General features: G+C 34.6%; 1 protein-coding gene across 3 annotated transcripts in view; it reads right to left on the bottom strand.

The window, feature by feature from the left end:
• dpa (disc proliferation abnormal) overlaps nucleotides 1-12,124 on the bottom strand; it is a 238,270-nt gene that overhangs the window by 21,922 nt on the left and 204,224 nt on the right. The window lies entirely within an intron of this gene.

Raw genomic sequence — 12,124 nt, 5'->3', positions numbered from 1 at the left:
CTTTTTGGAAAAATTAAATTTAAAGTAATTTTAATATAACTAGGTGTTAGGACTAAGTGCTGGGAGGACATCATATTGGAGGTTTAATGGAGTATTGACAGTACTAAGAAAGGATTAAAAACTAATTTTAATGCTTCCAATATTTTTCTTAGTGACTGAGACATTTTCAGGGAGTACAAGTAACACTGTAAAACACACACACACACACAATACTCAATGAAACATAACCAGAATTGATGCCAAAGGAAAAGACTAAGATATCAGAAGGAAAAACTTTTTTTAAGGAGCATTAAGAGAATATTGAATAGGAGAATACTCATTCAAGAGAATATTGGCAAACAGGGAGGTGATGTCAATGTTTACCAATACATCTGTATTATTTAGAATTAGATTTTCAATTGAGGTTTAAAATGGGATAGAAATTTTTATATATGACCAGTGAAAGGTGGGTAAGAACATGTGCTCCATGCTACAAATTGTAAAAAAACTATTTGTGGCATGGAGCATCAGTTGCATCTACTATAGATCTTAGGGGAGAATTAGGCTTGTGGAGATTAGGTAAACCATATATCGGGGAGGACACATGAAATGAAGAATTTGAGGGTTTTTTTTGTTATGTCAGGCAGCCAGGAAAATTAATCCTTAAATGCATTCTTAGGTTAATTTTTTAACCTTAGTTTTGGTGAGGTCACAGTCTAGTGGGATACAGATAGAGCAATCTCAAGGAATAAAATTCATTTCCAATTATATTCAATGGCATCTAAATAACTAAACTAAACTAAAAAAGTATTGTCATCACTTGAATAACAATACTTTATTAGTTTTCATAGCTTTCTGGGAGCAGCAATTTGGCAATGTAAAGTCTGATGTTGTCTATTTCTGAAGCTAAGTGACAGATTCTGTATTCTAACTTGTATATTAGGTCTACACTGGTATTTCTTTTGGTGCGACGACAAAATTGTGGCTGAGGCTTAGGGTGCTAAAGCATCTTCATTTAGTCTTTTTGAAGACAGATTCGCTATGTCATGAAGAAGCTGATTTTGCAGTTGTGATTTAGGATTGCACAGAAACACTGTACTTTTTGATATGCTTATTTCTTATTTTTAGGAATTCTTTTTGTGTAGAGGCTTCTGAAATGTAGCAGGGAATGGAACAAAGCTCAGAGTTAAGGATGACTGAGAGCTCCAACTGTAACAAGCTGATGGTGGCATCGCCAGTGATAGAACTAATGAAAAACATAGAATGCAGAATCTGTCTCTTAGCTCCAGAAATAGACATCATCATCATCATCAGACTTTATATCACCAATATTCGTGAACATGTTTAAACATTTTTCGTGTGCAAGGTATATGCAACACTTTTTAATGTCTTTTTTTTTTCGTAAAGTAAAATCAGGGGTACCAGTTATATGAGAGGGCGAGTTATTTTCGAGTAAATATGGTAAGCATTTCGTCGACAAGTTGACATCCTTCTGCTGCTTCCCTTGCTCAGCTAACTTCAATGGTGAGTTACAATTCATAAATATTTTTCTCACCACTGTTTTTTTTTTTTTTCAAACCAACATAATGAAAATCAATTTAATAATACAATAATCAATTTTACACTGAATAACATTATAAATAATTATAAATAAAATAATTATTTATAAAATATTATAAATATATAAATAAATTAATTAAGTTAGATTAATTTTCTATTAATTTTTCCACTATTAAAAATTGCGCAGCACATCAGCAAATCGATTGGTAAATTTTTGGCATGCGCCGGCACGTCAGCAACTCGGTTGTAAATTTTTGGCATGTGCACATAAAAAGGTTCACTACCACTGCACTAGACAATGACCTAGCATGATCAAATATGGAGGTACAAAAAGTTCAGAAGGCCTGGTCTTAGAGTCTAATAAATATAGACGCTTGTGATATTCCCATGATTTTCAAATACTTGTCTTAAAGTGAAAATCTGACCCATACAACCTCTATTTGGCCTGACCACAGCTTGTTCTTCTTCAAGCTTCCCTTCCATAATTTTTTGTAGCTTTTTCTCAGGTATACTTGCATAAATCTTACCAGGAACGCTCAGTATAGAAATTCCTCTATAATTCTCACATCCAGTTTTAGTACATCACCTGCAAACATCCTCACTAATCTCACCCACCTTTGGACACAGGGCATGGAAAGGCTTGTGTTGTTGCTCTCAATACTTCAACAGTATTAGACCATGCTTGACATTGAAGCTCTGGAACAAGCTACCATCTTATAGCTTTCCTCTGAAGAGGCTTTGTATCTAATGTTTGTACCAGGATAAACTGGATGTGACAATCAAGCCAAGAGAAAGCTGATCTTGAAAGGAAATTAGAACATTATCAAAAGTAAGAGGGAGTGAAGTAGGATGTTTCTTGTGAGTAATAAGGCAGGCATTGCATGTCATGGTGGATGACTTCCTCTCATCAGATTTCTCTATTCTTTAAAGGTACCTGTGGTATAATTAAAATATTTCTCTATTAATAATGGAGTACCCCAGGGTTTCTGTACTCTCACCCATGCTCTTCCTCCTTATGCTAATAAACTTCTCACTTCGATCCTATTCACAGTTTTGTCAATGACAGTACTCTTCATTCCTCTTCCTCATTTGAGAAGCTTGGTAGCACTCAAATCATAGAAGTCTCCAGATCTTCCAGAACCAGTGACAAACTGATCTCCTCAAAATCCTCAAACAGGATGAAGACAACTTAGTAAATTTGCAATGCCTGCCTTATTACCCACAAGAAACATCCTACTTCACTCCCTCTTACTTTTGATAATGTTCTAATTTCCTTTCAAGATCAGCTTTCTCTTGGCTTGATTGTCACATCCAGTTTATCCTGGTACAAACATTAGATACAAAGCCTCTTCAGCTTCTAAAAAACTCTGTCATTTTCCATTCAAAACATAATTTCTCTTCTGCTCAACTCCTAGTACTTCATAAATGTGAGATAAAACCAATCTTGGAATATGGTTCGACATTTGGGGTGGTACACCCAAAACCATCTTAAAAATTCTTGATGATATACGGAAGAGGGCAATCCACATAATAGATGACCCTTACCTCACAGACTCCCTTCAGCTCCCTTCCTGCACCTCTTTTATAGGCATGCTCCTCTGAATTGGCTGCCACCATTCCTCCTCTTTCTTTTAACCATAATACCTATATACTGTCCAACTCCAAACATACCAAACAAATTTCTCATCAGTTCCTTTATTCCATCCACCTCTATTCACTGTAAATATCTAAATAGCGTTTTTTTTTTTTTTTGAATGCTTTCTTGGAGATGTATCCATTTTATAGTTGCACAAAATGAATAAAGCACTACAAATGTCAACTTGTTTATACTATTAAAAATGCACAACACTATTAATAAACATTGTAGAGAACAGTTAAAACAAGCAGCACTCAACCACAACAGTAAACTGAAACCAAAAACTTGAAAATTTTGCTTGTTCGGATTAATTTGTTCGCTACTGTATTCCTGAAGATGATTTTAACGTAAAGGTCAAAACAGAATTTTAATATAAGTTTTTTTATCTCAAATTGTAGTCGACTGCATAAATCCAGTATAATAAACAATTGTTATTAAGGATGTCACTTTATTCTAAATGTGAATTTTTTTATTTTATTCAGAACATATTTACTGTTTACCTTGTCTAACATGGCTCTGGTGATGCTGTTAACACTAGAGAAATATTAATGTAATGGATTAGACATGGCAAAATTAATTAATTTTGCCATGTCTAATCCACTGACAGGAATTATCTAGGTTAACAGCCAGGCAATAATACATAATGCTGCTCTGTCAGTATGCAAGGAGTACATATTTATTTAGAACAACAAGAGTAGCAGAGATTGGAGGATCAACAATTCGTTTTATATACAGTCAAACTTTGTTATAACAAGTAAGAAAATAATGAGATTATGACTGTAATGAGCAAAAAGCCATAATGGTTTTAATTTACTACACAGTAAACAAAGAGCATACTACACATATATATCATACCAATTTTGGTATCTATGCAAGCATTCTTAATTGCTCAGGTAGTTCTTGGCATACCCAAGTACTACCTGAAGTAGACAAAAATGAAAAGGAGCGACTTGGCTTTTATGACTATCTGCATCAAATTATGTACTGGTTTATAACCTAATCTTGTCCATAGGAATAATCCCCACTCTGGCCCTTCTCCCTCATTTTACCCAAAGACTGCCATGATTGTAAAATTAGTTAAAAACAAACCTTTCCATCTGAAATATGTCTACTAAAGGAAATTGCCTCTCATTTCATAAAAAGTCTAAATTATTTTTATATTAGAAGGGTTTCTCAAACTGTGTTCTGCGGAGGGTGAATAGGTGTTCCGCAAGAAGTTCTGGAATTTGTCATTTTCTAAGCATTTTTCATGAATAAATATTTTATAGTAAAAATATTCTGAGGAAAATAATATTCATGAATATGTCGAAAAGCTCAGACCCAGAACACCTAATAACATCTGTGTATCGTTGATTTTCACACATCGAAACCTTTCAACATTTGGGAAAGGGAATGCCGCTGTTTATGATGGGTGATAAAAATTGCCTGCAAGCCCATTACAACAATTGGTGTCATATCCTCCGTTCTCAAAACTGAAGGAAATGACATCTGTGTAGCAAATGTCAGTGACCAAGCAGCATATTTTTAAACATGGAAATATTCATGAATTATCGTTAATTTTCACACAATGAAATCTTTCAACAATCGGGAAAGAGAATACCGCCATTTATGACTGATCATAAAAATTGCCTGCAAGCCGATTACAACAATGGTTGGTGTGTTCTCAAAACTGAACGAAATAACATCTGTGTTGCAAATGTTAGTGACCATCAGCAAGGAAGTATAAAGAAAATTTTTCCACTGTAATCGAAGATCAAGTGTTGGATCCTACTTCTAAATCTTTACCTTGGATCCGACATGTTAATCACTATGATGTTCTTAAACAATTGATAAGTTGTAATTTGATTTCTAATTCAAATATAAAGAAAATTTATATTTAAAGACTGCGCCACTTTATATCTGAATTAGTTCAAGAATTGAAGAAAAATCAACCTTCAACTATTTCTCCTTAAAATTATATACTGGTCGAGTATATTTAACTTATTTATCTCTCCCGCTTTGGTTCGAATATTTTATGAATGGTGCAGTAAAAGAGATTCAGGCAAAATACAACATTAGATTAACAAAACAAACATTTAATTTTATAATCACAAATTATACACTTAACTTCAAATCACTAATTAAGTTATTAGAAACACTTCAGCCTTCCTGGCAATACAGTCATGCAAACTCAGACAATGGTAATTCTGCTATCTCTACTTTACAGTCTTCTCACAGCTCCTTAAATTCTAAATACAATAAAATTTTCAGTAACACTTCTCCACAAACAATCACTTTTAATTTTACACTTCGGCTAATTCTCCACAATAGTTACTGTTAGTATCAGGGAATTCTAAGATGAAACTCACACACTTCTTTGTACAGAAATATTAAGGTTGGAATAATCTTACCAATAATCTTTTCTTCTTCATTTACTTATACGTAAACACTTTGAACAGTAAATGGCACTCATTAAAATAATTCTTCTAAGCAATAACTGAATTAATCATCGGTCACAATACACATAAACAAATGTTGTTGTATAAAGTACTACCGATCACTCATGAAATAAGGCAATACAATAATTCCTTAACTTTAGGTTTTATAAGCACAGTTGTTCATTCCTCCGGCATTCAATTTAATCCTTTAGGTACTATAATTCTTGACACCGCTATCATTAAACACAACTGTTGCCTCTAATTATTCTCTAGTTGCTTCGTGCTATGCTTCAAGTTTCCGTGTGTCCTTGAAAGGTTGGCCCTGAAATTAAATCTCAACTCAAGTAATCGCTAGTCTATCCGTATCGCTTAGCTATCTTCAGTAGCTTTATTTGTTATTCCGAAACTTATAAGCTAACCGCTTCTCGACTAGTAGACTTTATTTAGCTGCTTGAGTGACTTGCCGACTCGCTATTATTGCACTGTGATTTTCGAATGCCCCGATTCCAACCTAATGCCAATCCCTCTCTAATAAATCTGTAATGCTTTTTCTTTTCCAGCGTTTCTCACTTTTTATATCAGTTTTTCCCACCTAAATTCTTCTCGTGATCTCTTTAACTAATTCCTTTTTAGTAAACCTTCAGCTTTCTTCCCACGTTCTGTTCCAAAAACGTGCTCGTTCACTTACATACGTTTCCATGACAACCAAACAAAATATAATAAAATTGAGGTATTATAACGCTAAACTTCTACAAATAGGAATAAATAGAGAATATTTACATTTCAAATAATGTGCAGTTAAATTATCAAATACAAATTCTTATAATATTAACATAGTAATAATTAAAATAGCCTAATAATATTTAACACAGTCTTTTCATTATTAATACATATATCTTTGAATAATTAATTAAATATTAGATAAAATTAAAGTAGTTATATGAATATTAAATTGTAAAATAAGTTGTTTACATTAAATAATATTTACAAGTCTAGCCTTTGTGATGGAAGATCATGTTGGATTCTGAAGCAAATAATAATTACTTAAATCTCTATATATTCAGAATCCAACACAAGGTAGTCCGTATCCGGTTCTCAAATCTATTATTACTGAATACTTTCTTCGCAAGTTCGTATTGCAGTGTGTAAGTGCTTGTTCTGAAACCGGAGTGCCGCGATTTTTTTAAAAGTAATAGGAATACAGAGTTAAAATCTAATATGAATAAGAGACAAGGCACTTTGTTTAATTTTGGTATTAAGAAATCTCTTATTGAAGGTGTTTAAGACGGAGCAGATAGTGAGTCATCCACCTCAAGCCTACGAAGATCTCCAGGATGTACAAAAGGAGGGGAAAACTACCAGCACACAGAAGAAAAAGTCTGCATTCACTTGTAAGTACTTATAATAATATTATAAATATATTTGGTGATCAGAAAGGAACATATCAATGAATATCAGCACAAATTAATTTAATGATGTTTGCCTGAAGAAACTACGACATGCTACAAGATTTCATTGGTCCAGTGATTGATAACTAATTTAAATGTAATTTATATTTGTCAACATGCCACACCCTATACATAAGTGTACTAATACTCTTTATGATTATGCCATAATTAATTACTAATGCTTATGTTGATGTATGAACTTTAAAAAATTTTTGGAAAGTATTTACAAGTAAATTTTTTTGAAAGTTTATTTTTCACTTGGTTAGAGTATAATAAATTTAGTTTAATCCTTTATCCAAGTGTGAGCAAACAAAGTTTGCACGTGAAAGTATCTTCAGGACTGGGTTAAGGTGGTACAACACCAGGGCAACTCATTGCAAAGGTGGAGCAAGCTACCAACACTCCTATCTCAGTATCTCCTATAATGTCTCCTATAATGCAAAACACATCTCCTTGCGGATATGTCTAATGTTATGCACTAAGGGAAGGGCCACTACCCAGACTAGTTTCGACCTTTATTGAGGTCTCTTCAGTGGGAGCCAGGCCCAAGTGGAGATATCAGGCAGAAGCATTAGCAGGTCATCTCTATCTATAGGAATTGCCAATTGGTGTGCCACCCTTTTTTAATAACTTACTCTGGATTTAGAGAAAGATGTTGAAAGTTTATTTTTCACTTGGTTAGATTATCATAAATTTAGTTTAATCCTTTATCCAAGTGTGAGCAAACAAAGTTTGCGCCTGAAAGTATACTTGTATATGCGCCTGAAAGTATACTAAGATACTTTCAGGCGCAAACTTTGTTTGCTCACACTTGGATAAAGGCTTAAACTAAATTTATTATACTCTAACCAAGTGAAAAATAAACTTTCAACATCTTTCTCTAAATCCAGAGTAAATTGTTAAAAAAAGGTGGCACACCAATTGGCAATTCCTATAGGTAGAGATGACCTGCTAATGCTTCTGCCTGATATCTCCACTTGGGCCTGGCTCCCACTGAAGAGACCTCAATAAAGGTTGAAACTAGTCTGGGTAGTGGCCCTTCCCTTAATGCATAACATTAGACATATCCGCAAGGAGATGTGTTTTGCATTATAGGAGATACTGAGATAGGAGTGTTGGTAGCTTGCTCCACCTTTGCAACGAGTTGCCCTGGTGTTGTACCACCTTAAACCAGTCCTGAAGATACTTTCAGGCGCAAACTTTGTTTGCTCACACTTGGATAAAGGATTAAACTAAATTTATTATACAAGTAAATTTGTTTGACCGGGCCCTCAGAAAAAAAGAAATCAGCTAATGCCTTTTTATTCCCGTATATAGGGAATAGGCGAGGCGGCTTTTAAAAAAAGAATTCTTCTTATTCTTTTAACTAATTTTATAATTAATATCGAACTGTTTAATTTTTGTTACTGAACATTTTATCAAATCATTCTTATTACAATTGCTTTTACATTATATGATATGGTTTAGTACTTTTCTTACAAGTATTGTTACAATTCATATTTACTTTTGTGTGTTGCAGTCTATTTTTTACTATTTTGCATTATTAATTTACTTTTATATTATTCGACATTTCTTATTTATAATCTTATTGTTTTTCATACTAAAGTTACCTTTACAACATAATTCTATTTGTTTTTATTATAGTTCTGACAAATATTGGAATTTGAATATTATTGAAAAAATACCCATGGATCCTTGTTTAAAGACAGAAACTTTACTTCTGCTGACATATCTACTCGTATGATTGGAGAAGATATGGAATTGCAAACTGTGGTTTCTCATCATCATCATCATCATCATCAAATTCCTGCCATGTACCCTCAAGGGGTGTACAGGATATGACAGTACTACATGAAAAAATTACATCATTACTAACTTCCTATCTACAATTTTCCTCCAAATCAGTCTGTTACTTGTCAAGACTCCAACATTATCAGATCTTATATTTCTATCATCTAAGGCACTTTGTACCGCATCAATCCACCTATATCTTGGTCTTCCTCTGGGTCGTTTTCCTGCCAACCTGGCAGAGAACACTTGTTTTGCTAATCTTTCCTCTCCCATTCTATTTAAGTGACCATACCATCTGAGATTAGCTCTGCTAATGCATTCCTGGATGCTGACAATGTCAAGTTCTTTCCTAATATCCTCATTTTTAATATGATATTGCCATTGATGCCATCTGTTCACGCCTCTAATCTTTCTCAGGACTCTCATATCTGCGGTCTCTAGTCTTTGGTCAAGTGTTTTACTTCTGACCCAGCTCTCAGATCCATAAGTTAAAATTGGTTTGAACACAGTCTTGTATACAGCTAATTTAGTGTTCCGACTAATTTCTCTCTTATTCCATATGAATTTATTCAATTGACTTCCCACGATACCAGCTTTGCTGATTCTGTTGTCTATTTCTATATTTAGTTTACCATCTTCAGTAAAAATTGTGCCTAAGTAGCTGAAATGTTTTACTTGTTCCACAGGTTCTCCATTCACAACACAGTTGACATTTTCAATGATTCTGCCTATTTTCATTGTCTTTGTCTTTTTATTGCTGACCTTCATACCATATCTATTACAACAGCTATTCAATTTAGTCAGAGAATCTTGCAGACTTGTAGCGGATTTATTTAGAAGTATAACATCATCCGCATAAAGCAAAGAGCTGACATTAACATCTCCAATTTTGATATCAGGTTTAATACCACATTCCTTCATAATGTGATCCATATAGATAATGAATAACAGAGGGGATAATGTACATCCTTGTCTCACACCAGATTTAACATTAAACCATCTTCCTGAACTTCCTTCAATTCTAACTGCTGACTCACAACTCAAATAAAGACTAAGTATTGCTTGATATAATGCCCCATTGACACCATATAACTGCAGCGTATTGAATAGCTTCTCTCTTGGCACCTTGTCATATGCCTTTTCCAAATCGACAAAACTTAAATACAGATCTTTGTTATATTCCCATGCTTTCTCGACTATTTGTCGTAAAGTGAAGATCTGATCTTGACAGCCTCTATTTGGCCTGAATCCAGCTTGTTCTTCACCAAGCTTTTCTTCCACAATTCTTCTCAACCGTTTCTCAAGTATACTTGCATAGATCTTGCCGGGAACACTCAGTAGGGAAATACCTCTGTAATTCTCACATTCAGTCTTATTTCCCTTTTTATATATGGGTACTATGAGAGCTTTACTCCAATCATCAGGAATTCGTCCCTCTGTCCAGGCTTTCTGAACTATGCAGTGCAGCCACTGTAAGACTCTTATACCACCATACTTCAGCATTTCTGGTCGAATATCATCTACTCCTGCTGCCTTTCCACATTTCAAGCCTTTGATGACTTTTTCTACTTCAAGTATGGATATGTATTCCTGACTGCATGCCTGGTCAGTGTTTTTTACCACTGTGCTGTCATCACTGCTTGTTTCATTTAGCAGTTTTTCAAAGTAATTACTCCATACTTCAAGGATATCTTTTTCTCCTGTTTTCATTTCACCTTTATCATCTCTAATTCCTTTTACAGCACACTTTCCTCCATTCCTAAGCTTCTTCAACAACCTCCAGAATATTTTGCCACCTTCTTGATATTTATTTTCTATATTCTTGCCAAAGTCCTCCCATGACTTTTGTTTAGCCAGTTTTACACACTGTTTAGCTTTCTTACATTTGTCTCTGTATTCTGTAAGAGTAAAAGCTGACTTATTTGCCAGGAACTTTTGATATGCTTTCTTCTTTTCCTTCACTGCCTCTTTAACTTCCTGTGTCCACCAGGGAGTTCTGATTTTTTTATCCTTGCACACAACCTCACCACATGCCTCTCTGGCAGAATCAATCAATGTTTCCTTCAGAGTTTGCCACTGAATCTCCAAGGTTTGATTCCTGTTCTCAAACTCTTTCATTTTCTTTTCAATAATATTTCTGTATTTTAGTCTACAGTTCACATCTGAGAGCTGCTCAACTTTTATTCGCTTTAAAACTTTCTTACATGTTATTCTTTTCAATATGAAATTCAATTTTATCCTGCTCAAGACTAAATAGTGATCACTTCCAATTTCAAATCCTCTGTACACTCTGGTGTCCTGCACCAGGGAGAAAACATCACTATCAACAATAACATAGTCAATGAGACTTTTCTTATTCCTAGTCTCTTCTCTCCATGTGAATTTGTGCACATTTTTATGTTGGAACATGGTGTTAGTAATAACCAGTCCATGTCCTGAGCAGAAATCCAACAGATATTTGCCATTATTATTAGCTTTGCTCTTTTCTCCAAATTTTCCCAAAATATTTTTGTATGTCTCACAGTCATTTCCTACTCTACTATTTAGATCCCCAACAAGGACCAACTTTTCCTTTTTCATTGTGTCAGTTGCTTTTTCTAAAGCCTCAAAAAATTCCTCTACTTCTACCTTAGTAGAACCTTCTGTGGGACCATAGGCACAAATACGTCTCATTGTCCAATTCTCAATTCTGATATTTGCCCACATTACTCTACTTGAGACTGACTGCCATTCAAGAAGATTAGCCTCGAATTTTGTGTTGAATACTATGGCTACTCCTTCTTTTCCTTGATTGTCATTGCCTGAATATAACATTTTGTATTTATTGCTCAGAAAGACCTCACCAGTTTTGGTCTTTTTTGTTTCAGTCACCCCTATTATGTCGATCTGGTACTTATCTAATTCCTCAGCTAGCTCCATTTCTTTGCCATTCAGGCTTCTTACGTTGATAGTACCGATCTTTAACTCTGGTGATGTTGAGTTGGGGTTTGTTTTCATATTTGTTCCAGTAGCTGACTTTTCGCTGTTCGCCCTGGTTCCCTGGCGAAAACAACGGGGGCCTTGTTTAACCGGGCGACGCCCCAGCCGGCATGAAATTTTGTCATGTTGTACCATCATTTTTTATTTTGATTTAACCAATAAGAATACAATTTGGTCGGCTAAATCCCAAATTGCCAGCCCATCCTCGTTCGTTCAGTATCAAAGTAGATACCCAACAGGGTGCACCACGAGAAGGTGAGGATTGGACATTAGGTCAGAAGCCCTGGTCGGTTCTCCGCATTCCTTTAAAGGCT

This window comes from Typopeltis vanoorti, chromosome 9, assembly GCF_054136105.1.
Source record: "Typopeltis vanoorti isolate ZY-2024b chromosome 9, IOZ_Tvanoo_1.0, whole genome shotgun sequence".
NCBI lineage: Eukaryota > Metazoa > Arthropoda > Arachnida > Uropygi > Thelyphonidae > Typopeltis > Typopeltis vanoorti.
Note: the sequence above shows the minus strand (reverse complement) of the source record. Positions and strands in the feature narration are given on the sequence as shown.